Genomic DNA, 15,080 nt, shown 5'->3' with positions numbered 1-15,080 from the left:
CCTCCCCCCCCCCGCCGCCGCCTTTCCTTTCATGACGTCGCCGCCTTTTATTTGAGTGCTTTTCAAAATCGGCTTCCAGCCTCGCCAATCGGGTCGGCGGTGGTTTGCAAAGCTTCAGCCCTGCCCCGAAATCGGAGCTTAAAATAATAACAATGTTACGCTCCTATTATTAATGTTATGATTATTATTCTACTAATAATATTAACATTAATAATATTAGCCCCTTACTGGGAATCGAACTCCTTCTGAACGGGGGAAGAGAACGTGTAGGAGGGGGGAGGGGGGAATTGAGGAGGATGATTTATCACTAAAGTAAACCCGGGCAATTTGTTTTGTTTTGTTTGCTTGTAATAAATATCTAATTAATTCATTGACGTTTCTCTCCCACGCCTCCTCCTCCTGATTTAGCAATCCCAGCAAAATGTTAGTAACTCTCCTGCGATTCTGATCGCCTCTCCACTCCTCTGTCTTCCACGCCCGCCCCACAAGTGACTTGTGTCCCTTGTGTACCAAAGGTGGGGGTCGTTTTTCTAACGACCTGATACCATACGATAAATAATGAAAAACCAAGAGAGAGAGAGAGAGAGAGAGAAAGAAAGAAAGAAAGAAAGAAAGAAAGAAAGAAAGAAAGAAAGAACACACAGAGAGAAAAAGAGAGAGAAAGGAAGGAAGGAAGGAAGGAAGGAAGGAAGGAAGGAAACACACAGAGAGACAGAGAAAAAGACAGAGAAAAAGAAAGATAGAAAGAGAAAGAAGAAAGAAAGAAAACACACACACACACACACACACAGAGAGAGAGAGAGAGGAAGAAAGAGGAAGGAAGGAAGGAAACACACAGAGAGACAGAGAAAAAGACACAGAGAAAAAGAAAGATAGAAAGAGAAAGAAGAAAGAAAGAAAACACAGAGAGAGAGAGAAAGAAAGAGGAAGGAAGGAAGGAAACACACAGAGAGACAGAGAAAAAGACAGAGAGAAAAAGAAAGATAGAAAGAGAAAGAAGAAAGAAAGAAAACACAGAGAGAGAGAGAGAGAAAGAAAGAGGAAGGAAGGAAGGAAACACACAGAGAGACATAGAAAGAGAGAGAGAGAGAAAGAAAGAAAGAAAGAAAGAAAGAAAGAAAGAAAGAAAGAAAGAAAAAAAAGCGAAAATCAGCGTTCCCCCTATTTAACGGAGTTTCCAAGACACGTAATATGCCACATTTTTAACCTCAAAGGTGAGAAAAGTCCACAAATTAATTAAAGGGGGAAAAAAGAAAGAGAGAGAGAGAGACATCAGAAAAGCTCAGTGGGTCCCTGACTAACACCTCCTACGGAAAAGAAACGGTGGGACGGCCACATCCACGCGCGCAGAATGGTTCTCGGCCTGTCCCGACTTCTTAAAACTGTTGGGACTTGGGACTGTTGTCTCTAATTAGGATATTTATAAACTGTTTTTTCCCTCTTCCTCCAGGGGTCAAAGATGCCACCAGAGCCCCTGCTGGGACTTCAGAAGGACCAGCCTGAAAAATGGAACCATTTCTCGCCAGAAGGGCACACTTCGAGGGGGAGGCGAAGAATCTCAGATCCCTTGCAAACGGGCCTATTTCACGCGAAGGGATTCACTCCGAATCAAGTCCCACGCGTGTTCAGGGGGGGCTTTAGAGTCCCATTTACCGGAATCTAGGAAATCGGCTTTTAAGCGCCTGAGTGTAGATAGAGTCAACGCCGAAACTTGGAGAAAATCTCCATAAATTGCCCCGTGGTTCTTTTCTCTTCCCCTCGGAAAGTGGCGTCCCTCGAGATTCCTTGCCTTCTCGTGGAACTGCGTGTTTGTTTGGGGTTTTTTTTTTTAGGAAAAAGAAGCCAGCCTCTTGAATATTCACCGGCGCCCACAGACAAGACGGCTTTTCTATTTCGGCTAGAATATAATTACAACCACCTAAAATATAGGTCAGGAGGTTTAGCTGCCTTCGCGGGCGTTTCACGCAGGCAGGGGAGACAGGGGGATCGACGCCCACGCGGGTGCACGCGAGACGCATCTCTCGGTCTCTGTCTGTCTGTGTCTTTTCTTAGCTAAATTCGGGGACTTTATATTCCAGGGAATCGGATGAATTGCCCCGACATATAATTCCTCATCTTTTCTTTTCTTTTCTTTTCTTTTCTTTTCTTTTCTTTTCTTTTCTTTTCTTTTCTTTCTTTCTTTCTTTCTTTCTTTCTTTCTTTCTTTCTTTCTTTCTTTCTTCCTTCCTTCCTTCCTCATTTCCTCCCTCCCAAACTCCTTCCTTCCCTCCCTCCCTCCTTTTCCTTCCCTCCTCCCTTCCTTCCCCCCTTCCTCCCCTCCCACCCTCCCCTTCCTTCCTTCTTTCCTTCCTTCCTTCTTTCCTTTCTTCTTTCCTTCCCTCCCTTGTTCATTTTTTCTTTCTTTCATTCTTTCTTTCTTTCTTCCCTCCTTCCCTTCTTCCTTCCTTCCTTTCCTTCCTTCCTTCCCTCCCTTATTCTTTCTTTCTTTCTTTCTTTCTTTCTTTCTTTCTTTCTTTCTCTTTCTTTCTTTCTTTCTTTCTCTTTCTTTCTTTCTTTCTTTCTTTCTTTCTTTCTTTCTTTCTTTCTTTCTTCCCTCCCTCCCTCCCTCCCTCCTTTTCTTTTCTTTTCTTTTCTTTTCCTTTCCTTTCCTTTCCTTTCCTTTCCTTTCCTTTCCTTTCCTTTCCTTTCCTTTCCTTTCCTTTCCTTTCCTTTCCTTCCACACTAACCTTTAATCCCCCCTGCCTACAATGCACCGTCTCCTCATTCTTGTCTGCCTTTTATTTTATAACTTGATTTGTTTTAAAAAAAATATTAAATTCATGTCAGCTTAAAGCGGTCGAGAAATCGACCTTGATCGCTCTCTCTCATAAAGCCCTCTCATCTTGTAATAAATACGGATTATGGTTCTGGTGCGTTTTTTTTTTTTTTAAGCAGCAGCAAGAACTGGAATTAAAATTCTCGGAATCAATAGGAGGAAATTGGGGAGAAACCTCTCTAATCGTATTAGGGCTCCTCTCCAAAGCCTCCTCTCTCTGCGTGAAGCTGGGCTCAGGCTGCTCCCCACACTTGGCCAGCCCCAATTCTCTGCCCCAACTTTGACAGTTATGTTTTCCCTCTTCCAGTGACCAAAAATTCTCAGCTAATCAATAAGATGATTGAATTGGGCTCCTGAATTCTATAGGAACCACAACGATTTGCAAAGGGGAAGCAACAGAGGCAATTTTCTCTCTCTCTCTCTCTTTTTTTGCAATTTTCTCTCTTTTTGTGCATAGACACATCCATTGAACTGGGGTGGATGGACAGTGCATACACAAAAATGCACAATATAAATACAATGTATAAGATTGGGATAGATATTGTATATATAATACAATATCTATCTATCTATCTATCTATCTATCTATCTATCTATCTATCTATCTACCTACCTACCCACCCACCCACCCACCCATCCATCCATCCATCCGTCCATCACCTATCATCTATCTCTCTTTTATCTGCCTGCCTGCCTGCCCCCCCTCTCTCCTCTCTCTCTCCTCTCTCTCTTCTCTCTCAAATACAACACACACACAATATAGAGAGGGGCAGGTTTGATGTAATGCTCACCTTCGGGCCATTTGGGATCTTTCCGAGATTTGGCTTGTCAGGAGGTCACAGGTTTTTTTCTCCCCCAGGTGGGGAGAGGGGGAAAATGGAAGGGGTCTGGAACAGGATGCAACCCCCACCATCCTCCCTATTAGCCCCACTGGTAGGTTTACTGGGAATTGTGGGCTGTGACCTCTGAAGGATCTCAATTCCTGCAAGATTCTGGGTTTGAAGAACAATTTAAGAAGAATCCTCATTGGTGCTTCAGAGGGTGATGGGAGTTGTAGTCCAATGAAACTGGATTACAACTCCCATCAGCCACTGCAGAATCAGTGAGGGCACCACTTAAATTATTCTTTGGGAAGCAGAGAAAAGGAATATTTTTTTTCGGTCTCCTCGTATCACCATTATTATTTTTTTAATTCAAACTCAAGCCAAGGTAAGAGGAAAGTTTGATTTATTATCCCTTCTTTCTCTCCTCTCTCTCTCTCTCTTTTTTCCTCTTTCTTTCTCTCTCTCTCTTTCTCTCTCTCTCTTTATTTGTGTCTCTTTTCCTCTTTTTTCTTTCTTTCTCTTTCTCTTTCTTTCTTTTATCTCTCTTTTCCTCTTTCTTTTTCTCTCATTCTCTCTCTCTCTCTCTCTCTTTCTCTTTTCCTCTCTCTCTCTCTCTCTCTCTCTCTTCAACCAGCAAACAACAAACGGGAGCTAAACTGATGCTTCTATTTCAAAGGCTACTATTACCTCCTAAACTGTAATTGCAGGAATCCGAAAAGTTTGGGTCATGAAAAAAGGCACTCGGTGCATGCCCCCAAAACACCCTCCCCTTGATCATTTCTTCCAGGCCGGAGTGCTGCTTGTAGAACAGATACCAGGACACTGATCACACAGATGTTCTGCTTAAGGACTTGCTTGTAACGGAAGACAGATTGTGGCCGAGGGAAGCCAGATTTCCCCCACGCTTGTGAATGATACCAGCAAAGGATTATCTTCTGGAGGTGGAGAGTGGAAATGAAGGTTACAAAAGCCTCCACGTTAATAGGATCAAAGTGATATTAGTTAATTGGAGAATGCTGGCCAAGGCAAGCCATTAAGGCCTTAAGTGCTTTCTAAGCCATTTAAGAAAACCACCCACATACACAAATACATACACAGAGGAACATACTTGCTTAGGGAAAGACAGGTTGCAAGGAAGAAGAACAAAAAAATAAGGACCCTGATGTAATTTATCTTCTGGAGCATCCATTCTCATAGCTGGTGGCAACCTCAAGAGAGGGAGAGGAATAGACCCAGGGCAGTGGTGAAATCCAATTTTTTTTACTACCGGTTCTGTGGGTGTGGCTTGGTGGGCGTGGCAGGGGAAGGATACTGCAAAATCCCCATTCCCTCCCCACTCCAGGAGAAGGATACTGCAAAATCCCCATTCCCTCCCCACTCCAGGGGAAGGATACTGGAAAATCCCCATTCCCTCCCCACTCCAGGGGAAGGATACTGCACAATCCCCATTCCCTCCCCACTCCAGGGGAAGGATACTGGAAAATCCCCATTCCCTCCCCACTCCAGGGGAAGGATACTGCACAATCCCCATTCCCTCCCCACTCCAGGGGAAGGATACTGCACAATCCCCATTCCCTCCCCACTCCAGGAGAAGGATACTGCAAAATCCCCATTCCCTCCCCACTCCAGGGGAAGGATACTGGAAAATCCCCATTCCCTCCCCACTCTGGGGCCAGCCAGAGGTGGTATTTGCCGGTTCTCTGAACTGCTCAAAATTTCCACTACCGGTTCTCCAGAACCTGTCAGAACCTGCTGGATTTCACCCCTGACCCAGAAGTAGTATTCAGCCGGTTTGGGCAAACTGGTAGTGGTGACCTGCAGATGGGTACGTCCACCTGCCCAGTCGCAATCCCATCCTATATCACTGTGTTTTTGACATTGCACGCATGTGTGGACGGTGTGCACAAGCAAATTGCCATGTTTTGTGATGCCGCATGCATGCATGTTTTTTTTTTAATTTGATTTATATGCTGCCCTTCTCCGGAGACTCAGGGTGGCTTACAATGAGTTAAGCTTGATACTTTTGTATATTTTATACAAAGTCAGCTTATTGCCCCCACAAACTGGGTCCTCAATTTACCTACCTTAGAAAGGATGGAAGGCTGAGTCAACCTTGAGCCTGGTGAGATTCGAACTTACAGTAATTGCAGACAGCTGGTGTTAATCACAATGCTATCAGTCTGCTGAGCCACCAGGCCCTCTTTTGTGCATGTGGAGATGGTGCACGCTCACATTTCCGGTGCTGAGAGAACCGGAATAGACCCATACAAATAAAGCCACAGGTAATCAGGTGGAGCCACCTTGCAGCCACCTGAGACCACCATAACCCCACCATACAATTAACAGTAGTGATTAGGACACTGGAAAAATACGGCATCCTTCACTTAATCCTCCAGGGAAAGATTGAAGGCAAATGAGGTCCAGGCAGAAGAAGAAGAAGATCGTGGCTTCAAAATCTAAGGGACCGGTTTGGACAAAACTCAGCAGGCCTTTTTCGTGCGGCTGTTGATCAAAATAGGATCGTCAACATGATCGCCAACATCCGATGACGGACATGGCAGAAGAAGGAAGAAGATTAGCACCGCCCGAAGTGAACTGCAACAACCCCAAATAACACTAGAGGGCAGCAAGGGGATATAGTTGTCTCAGTCTGACATCTGCTGGTTGCTTGGATTTTGCATCTCACATCTGGCAGCCTTAGTGATGTTACAGAAGATCCATTGATGGATCATTTCCCCCAGATGTTGCTCTGACACTGGCCATACACTGATTATACTCCAAACCAGTGGTGGGTTGCCCTCGGTTCGCACTGGTTCTTTAGAACCGGTAGTAAAACCGGCGGGAGGCTCCGCCCACCGACCCCAACGTCACCAAAATGCTTCTGCGCTTGCGCGCGGCCCCATTGCAAACCAGTAGTAAAGGTAAGTAGAACCCAGCCCTGCTCCAAACACAATGGATGATTAACCCTGCGCATTAAACCCAGTTAATAAAACCTAACCATATAACGGGGATGCCTAAATTATATTTGTTCAGCCAAAGAAACAGTTTTATCTACCATGCGGTGCAACTTTGCAGAGAGACAGGGAGATGCAAACATTTGATGCAAATATTCAGACACTGTAATATAACCAAAGTGGACCGAAACATTCCTTAAACCTTGGGAAGGGAAGTAGCATTAAGAAAAGACTAGGGCTGGCTCCTTCCTGACTCATTTCCTGGTAGGACTAACCCCAGCCAATAAAGGACAAGGTAAAGATTCCCCTGGCACATATGTGCTAGTCATTCCCGACTCTAGGGGGCAGTGCTCATCTCCATTTCAAAGCCGAAGAGCCAGCGCTGTCCGAAGACGTCTCCGTGGTCATGTGGCCAGCATGACTCAATGCCAAAGGTGCACGGAACACTGTTACCTTCCCACCAAAGGTGGTCCCTATTTTTCCACTTGCATTTTTTTTAATGTGCTTTTGAACTGCTAGGTTGGCAGAAGGTGGGACAAGTAACGGGAACTCACCCCATTACGCGGCACTAGGGATTCAAACCGCTGAACTGCCGACCTTTCGATCGACAAGCTCAAATTCTTGGCTGGTGGTTGGGCTGCTTCTGTTATGGGAAGAAGCAGCTTTAAATTCCACGTATTGGTGGTTGCCATCAATGCCAGGAGAGCTTCAGAGCACTGAGTCTCCATCCATGATGGCCTCAACCCATCATGGACTTCCCACAAAGCCAGTTCTTCCATTCAAGACCTAACTCACTTGAGCCGAGGTTCATGTGACCAATTCTCCGGTAGGATCTGGTCCCAGGATCTGGTTTCGCTGGATCATTTTTGACTGCATTTATACAGCGAGCTTAACTGGGCCCTGAAATGGAATCATCAACCAAATGGCATCCTGTGTGCTCAGCCATCTGCCCACTGTTACAACTAACCAAGTTAACCGTGTGGGGTGAATGCATCTTCTAAGCTGCTTCCACGGTTGCCCAGTAGAGACCACAGTGGTAGATCTGCCAGTTCTAATGCCTATGTTGTGAGCTACTTATTTGCATCCTGTTGTGCCACAGCGATGCCCTCTGGACTTCCATTATTTTAACTGCGCTGACGTTACACAAACACAGCTAGCCAGTTGTCAATCCACAGACCGGGGCACTTAATTCACTCAATCCCCCCGCAGAGAAAACCAAATCAAGAAAGTGTTGACAAAGAAGATTGGTGGGTATGCCTGCACGCATGAGACCGACCAACCAAACAGGCATCTCTCTGCTGTTTCTTTGTCAATATTAGCTTGTTGATCTTGGCTGAACAAGGATCCTTGGCTTTTATGAGGTCTTCTAAATCCGATTATTCCCTTTGTGTCTTCCTCTCCATGACTCCCTACGTTGGTATTTACCCTTGGGTGTCCCCAATGAACTCTGGGGCTTGTTCTAAGCTGAACATGGTGCTGTGGGAGAGGGTGGAAGGCCCGTTCCCCTTCTCCAAGCTTTTCAATGCCCATTTTAGCCAAATATTGCAGAGACGTGTCAATGCATTCATGTAAATGGAACTTCTGGTTCTGGGGAGCAGAGGGCAAGGGTTGGGACTCTGGGAGGGGATTCTTCTCAAGGGTTGGGACTCTGGGAGGAGATTCTTCTCAAAGGTGAACTGATTTTTCCAGCCTCAAGATCAGGAGCCTTGGAAGGGACAAGAGGCTTGGGCCCATTGCATTGTAACAATGGCTGCAGAACAGCAATTAACTGGATTGCTTAACTCAGGAACTGGCAAAGGGCAGCCAACTTCAATAAATTAACATCCAGGGAAGGGATGGCCGAAGCACTGTTGTACACAGAACCCGCTCTGAAGATCCAAGCTGGGAAGAATTAGTTGTCAACCAAATGGAAGCCCAGATCGTCCTGGACCTATGGCCACAACTGAGCCCCGCATTTCTGTGGTAGAGTGAGCTCCTTGGTTAAGTGAGTTTGGCCCCATTTTATGACTTTTCTCGCCACATTTGTTAAGGCAGCTGCTGCAGTGGCTAAGTTATAGTAGTGGCCAAAATTGTGGAAACCTTTTGGGAAAAGTGTATTTTCTAACACTAGCTAATGACACCACTTTTTTGGGGAGTAGTAGCATAAAATTATATATCAATGGAAAGATCATTTAATCAAGAATGTCATGCAATAACTTTTTTTGAAGGATTTGCTATTAGAATAGCAGTTACAGTATAAAGAAGAAAAGTGAAACACGTAGGAAAAACGAGATATACAAAAATTATCACCATAGGAAAGATGAGATATAAAAATGATCACCATGTCAGTTCATACTTCGTTGGGTAACCTTTAGCATGAATGACGCCTTATACAACATCTTCCCATGGAGTGAACCAAGTCTTTTAGTTCTGCAGCCGTTATAACCCACCAAATAAGCCCTAATTAAGACCCCGCCCACTTCAGGGTGCATGGGTAAAAATTAAGATAGGGTGGGGATGGGGTGGTGGTGGAGCTGCCCTACTACTTACCTTTGGACAGTTGCAGCCAGGCCTCACCCCCCAACCACCTGCCTTGACAGTCCATTTCTTCTGCAGCTGGCAAGGCAGAGACCTTCAGGAAAGCCTTGCCGGCTGCAGAAGAAGTTCCTAAAATCCTCGGACAGCGAAAAGGAGGCTGGGGGCGATGCACGCAAGTGAGGTGAGTCAGTGGATGACATCCTCCCCTGAAAATAAGACCTGGTACCTTTTTTGGTGGCAAAAAAATATATATTAGACAGAGTCTTATTTTCAGGGAAACATGGTATGTCTTGCTTTGAGTTTGGTGGTATCTTCAGGGATCCATGGCACTCTTTAGAGTGGAGGTCTCCAAACGTGGCCACTTTAAGACGTGTGGACTTCAGCTCTTAGAATTCCCCAGCCAACCATTAGCGTATCCTAAGTCAATGCCCAAAAGGAGGACAAACAAGTCCTATCTTCTCCAAGCAGTGGTCTGAGCTTCATGGATGGATGGATGCATGGAGGGCCCTCCCGAGCTCCACAGGCGGAGGGTTGCAGGAGGCCGTGGCAACCGAAAATGGAGCTCGGGAGCCCATTTTCACTGGCAGAGTGCTCGGACCACCATATGCGCCCCCGACATCGAGCTGGCCATGCCCACCCTGCCCATACCCGCCCCAGCCCCCTGAGGTCAAACACAACCCTGATGTGGCCCTCAATGAAATTGAGAAAGCATTAGGAGAAAGCATAGCCAGATACCTCCCACTTATAAGCGCTGAGTTTGTATTAGATGCTGCCCCTTATATCAGTAACAAACAAGCATTGATTTTATGGTAAAGTGACTTTGGGATGGGAATGAGTAACTCCGGGCAGTGATATCACTGTATTACATGGAAATGGCCCAGGTAACAAGATGATCATTGATTCAGCATTATGTTTGATCAATAATGAAATAAGTAACTTCAGGGCCAAATTAAAATGCAAGCTAGCTTAACGCAGCCAGCTTCTGGGCTAAGTGACAAAGTTAATTCAGTAGGGAAATGGCAATATTTGCATTAGAGCTCGCATCTGTTGTCAAGCGCTGGGGTGGGGGGAATGAGCTTGGAGCAGTGTGTGTGTGTATGTGGGGAGGTGGGGGAAGGCGGGAGGAGGGCTCGGATGCTTGTTGAGATTGCACAAAATTACTTCAAAGCATTGAGGGTTGTTCTATCTAGGGTGTGAGAGGCTGGATGTATGGTACCATCCAGGGGTGAAATCCAGCAGGTTCTAACACAATGTTTCTCAATCTTGGTAGCTTGAAGATGGGTGGACTTCAACTCCCAGAATCCCCCAGCCAGCAGCGCTGGCTGGGGGATTCTGGGAGTTGAAGTTCACCCATCTTCAAGCTTCCAAGGTTGAGAAATACTGTTCTAACAGGTTCTGGAGAAGCAATAGCAGAAATTTTGAGTAGTCCAGAGAACTGGCAAATACCACCTCTGGCTGGCCCAGAGTGGGGAGGGAATGGGGATTTTGCAGTATCCTTCCCCTGCCACGCCCACCAAGCCACAGCACGCCCACCAAGCCACACCGACAGAACCGGTAGTAAAAAAAAATTGGATTTCACCACTGGTTGAATAGTTCACGACTGGTCAATAGTTCAGGTAGTTTTAAAAAGGGACTAGACCTATTCATAAAGGTTGGGTCAAACAATGGCTAGTTGTCTTGGTAGCTCTCACAGGCTTCATATGTTAAACACCAGCATTCTGTGTCATAATGGGACCAACCACATCCATCATGAAACATCTCAACTTGGACAGGAAGGGATCACCCCTTTCTACTGGGAAGTAAGAGTAGAAAAGGACGAACGCTTCTTGTCCAAGTTGAGATGTTCCATGATGAATGTGGTTGGTTCCATCATGATACAGAATACTGGATTTGGTAGAACACGGGAAGATCTAGTATTCAAGATAGACGCCATCTACCTTTCATGGTGGTGTATGAGAACTTATTGAGATTTTCACTCAACGTCTTGAAGACCTTTCAGCAGGAGATTTTTTTGGTGATAGAACTTCAGTTTTGGACTTTTCTAATTTGCTGAATGTTAGCTCTTTCTTTGTTTTCCAGATATTTACCTCCTGAGACCTAGACATGAAAAAAAAAAGCAGAGGTATTTCTCAATCATGAATGGATGCGTCTTTTTAAATAGCTTGAAAGGTTATTTTGTTGTTATTGCTTGCAGGGGAGGAATTTTCTGAGTCTGTTTAAAATCTGTTTGTTTTTTGTTTTTTTGCATTCTGTGTGCAGGGCAATGATTCTGAAACGCTGAGCAGCAAATGAATTTTCAAGGCAGGGCAGAATCTAAGAAAGATAACTTCTGATGATGATTTTTACCTCTCTTTTCTCTGCTATTTTCTCCTGGGCTAATTTTTACAGGATCACCATCATTACAGGAAGTGTGATCCACATTGATTTCCAATAGAAAACTGCATCTCCCGCCAGAGAGAATAACTAGGCTGCTGGAGAGACAAGTGATTTACCAAGTGCAAAAACCTCGTTAGGGCAAAATGAAGATGGGGAAGGGAAGGGAAGGGAAGGGAAGGGAAAGGGTTCTGGGCTTTAGACAGACTTGTGTTTTTGTCAGTCAATGAACTGATCTTCCTCGTTTTCTCTCCACAAACAGACAGCAGGAAAATAATCATAATTTTGTTTGCATGTACCATGACCGACTAAGAAAGGAACCTATATCTTAAGGAACGGCAAAGCTCAGTGGCCTACAGAAAAAATGTCTGATGGAAAACCAGAGAGGTTTTTCTTTTCTTTTCCTGGCACTAAATCTGTGATTATTTCTTTTGTCCCTGTGGGCAAGACTGCCTTCCTTCCTTCCTTCCTTCCTTCCTTCCTTCCTTCCTTCCTTCCTTCCTTCCTATCCATCCATGGATCTATTCATATATCCATCTATGCATCTATTCATTCATGCATCCATGCATCCATGCATTCATGCATCCATCCATCCATGCATCCATCCATGCATCCACCTATCCATCCATGCATCTATTCATTCATGCATCCATACATCCATCCACCCATCCACCCATGCATTCATGCATGCATGCATTCATGCATCCATCTATCTATGCATCCATGCATAGATTCATGCATCCATCCATCCATGCATCCATCCATGCATCCACCTATCCATCCATGGATCTATTCATGCATCCATCTATGCATCTATTCATTCATCCATCCATCCATCCATCCATCCATCCATCCATCCATCCATCCATCCATCTATCCATCCATGGATCTATTCATGCATCCATCTATGCATCTATTCATGCATGCATGCATGCATGTATGCATCCATCCATCCATCCATCCACCCATGCATCCATGCATCCCTCCCTCCCAGTTCAACCAGATGTCTTTATGGGCTTCCAGCTTTTCTCCTGACCCAGGCCTTCCTTGTTCTGAGCCCCTAACTCTTGAACTCGACTTCCTTAAGACCCTCTCCCAGAACCAACCCCTCCCCACCACCCCCAGATTCACTTCTTCCCAGGCTCGTATTGATTGGCTGGCTAACTTCATGCCAGGGTCCTCCTGGCGAGAGGCGCTTGCCTTTCCTGCTGCGCCCCCTCCCCTTTTTCCCTCCCTCGCCCAGGGAGGGAGGCAGGGAAATCTGGCCAGGTGGGAAGGCGCTTTCCACCCCCCCACCCCCCACCCCCTCCCGCCCCAAAGACCCCCGATCTGGCGGCCGCGCGCGCTCTCCCTCCCTCCCTCCCTCCGTGCGCGAGTGCCAGGCACGCTTGATTCCCTTGGAAAGCCTGTTTATTTTTGCCATTCAACTAAGATCTGCAAACAGGCGCGAGGCCAGCGGGGCCGGGGAAGGAGGGCTGGTACCAATTATGCCTGTTTTCTTAAGCAGGTCAAACGCGATCGTTCCCAGCCATCGATCCTTCCCTCGGCTGATGCGCGGGGCCAGCCGGGAGCGCAAGGCGGCCAGACCAGCGCGGATTTATTGCGCCGCTTCTCAGACGGGGGGCCTGGGGAGAGCCAGGGGAAGGGGAGCCCCGTCCGATGAGCCTTCCCGGTTGGCCAAGGGAAGGGATGGTTGTCCTCCAAGAGAAGGGCTGCGGAGGCTGGATTCTGTCGGGCGGATCGGGAGACTGGCTCGCGATTTTATTTCTGCCGGCATTTCTAGGATTGACTTGTTCGTGCTTATAGAGGGGTTTTCGCACCGTAGAAAGCTTTGGAAGTTCCTCAGACCACTAGGGTGTCAATGTCTTCCTCCCTCCCTCCTCCTTCCCTATCAAGGTTTTCCTTCCTTCCTTCCTTCCTTCCTTCCTTCCTTCCTTCCTTCCTTCCTTCCTTCCTTCCTTCCTTCCTTCCTTCCTTCCTTCCTCCCTCCCTCCCTCCCTCCCTCCCTCCCTCCCTCCTTCCCTTGCTATCAAGTCCTTCCTTCCTTTCTTCCCTCTTTCCTCCCTCCCTCCCTATAAAGCTCTTCCTTCCTTTGTTCCTCCCTCCCTCCCTCTCTCCTTCCCTCCCTCCCTCCCTATAAAGCTCTTCCTTCCTTTGTTCCACCCTCCCTCCCTTTCTCCTTCCTTCCCTCCCTCCCTATAAAGCTCTTCCTTCCTTTGTTCCACCCTCCCTCCCTCTCTCCTTCCTTCCTTCCCTCCCTATAAAGCTCTTCCTTCCTTTGTTCCACCCTCCCTCCCTCTCTCCTTCCTTCCCTCCCTCCCTATAAAGCTCTTCCTTCCTTTGTTCCACCCTCCCTCCCTCTCTCCTTCCTTCCCTCCCTCCCTATAAAGCTCTTCCTTCCTTTGTTCCTCCCTCCCTCCCTCTCTCCTTCCCTCCCTCCCTCCCTATAAAGCTCTTCCTTCCTTTGTTCCACCCTCCCTCCCTCTCTCCTTCCTTCCCTCCCTCCCTCGCTCACTCACTCACTATCAAGGCCTTCCTTCCTCCCTCTCTCCCTTCCTGTCTCCCTCCCTCCCTCCCTCGCTTGCTATCAAGCCCTTCCTCCCTCCCTCCCTTCATTTCTTTCTCCCTCCCTCCCTCGCTCACTCACTATCAAGGCCTTCCTTCCTCCCTTCCTTTCTCCTTCCCTCCCTCCCTCCCTCACTTGCTATCAAGCCCTTCCTTCCTTCCTTCCTTCCTTCCTTCCTTCCTTCCTTCCTTCCTTCCTTCCTCCCTCCCTCCCTCCCTCCCTTCCTTCCTTCCTTCCTTCCTCCCTTGCTATCAAGCTCTTCCTCCCTCCCTCCCTCCCTCCCTCCACCCCTCCCTCCTTTCAGAAAAATAAGGTTCTTCCTGACTATAATCCCAGCCAGCCCCCTCTCCTTCTCCACATGCTTAGGAAAGGTACCAAGTTCAGCTTAGTAAGAGCCTCATAAATTGAGGCGTCATTTGCTACAGCATTTAATTAAATATTTTGGAAAGAAAATCCACGTGATGGATTGGTCTGCTGGATCGATGGGTGATCGATCGATCCCTGCACTCGGCATCTGGCTAGCAGGAGCACCGTAGAGAAAGTGTGATTGGAGGAGGGAGGGAGAGGCTGTCCTGGAGGAGAGAGGCCCTCTTTGAATTCACACACACAACACCCCCTACTCAGTTTACACACACACACACACACACACACACACACACACACACACGCACACAGAAAGAATTAGTCACCCAGGTTTACCTCCTAACTTGAGAGGCTGTTCATATCTTTTAAATAGAGAAAAGGGTGGGGAAAATAATTTCCACCAGATCTCCCCTTCCCCATGCGAATTGCTAATCAACTCAGTAAATCAACCTAGCTCTGATGATGTTACCTAGTTGGGTAATGCGACATCTGCAAGAAACCACCAAGCTCAGAGAGCACCAAGGTCCCTACAGTTCAACCCTGAGCTACAAATCTTCTCTTCTGTTTGACAACTCAACCAAATATCTGGAAGCTACATTTGGTTACTGATGTCTCCACCCCATGCTCACTTGTCTCTCAAACGGTCCTAGGTCCACACATGTCTTAAT

This window comes from Pantherophis guttatus, chromosome 11 (assembly GCF_059756535.1).
Source record: "Pantherophis guttatus breed Tessera chromosome 11, ASM5975653v1, whole genome shotgun sequence".
Taxonomy (NCBI): domain Eukaryota; kingdom Metazoa; phylum Chordata; class Lepidosauria; order Squamata; family Colubridae; genus Pantherophis; species Pantherophis guttatus.
Note: the sequence above shows the minus strand (reverse complement) of the source record.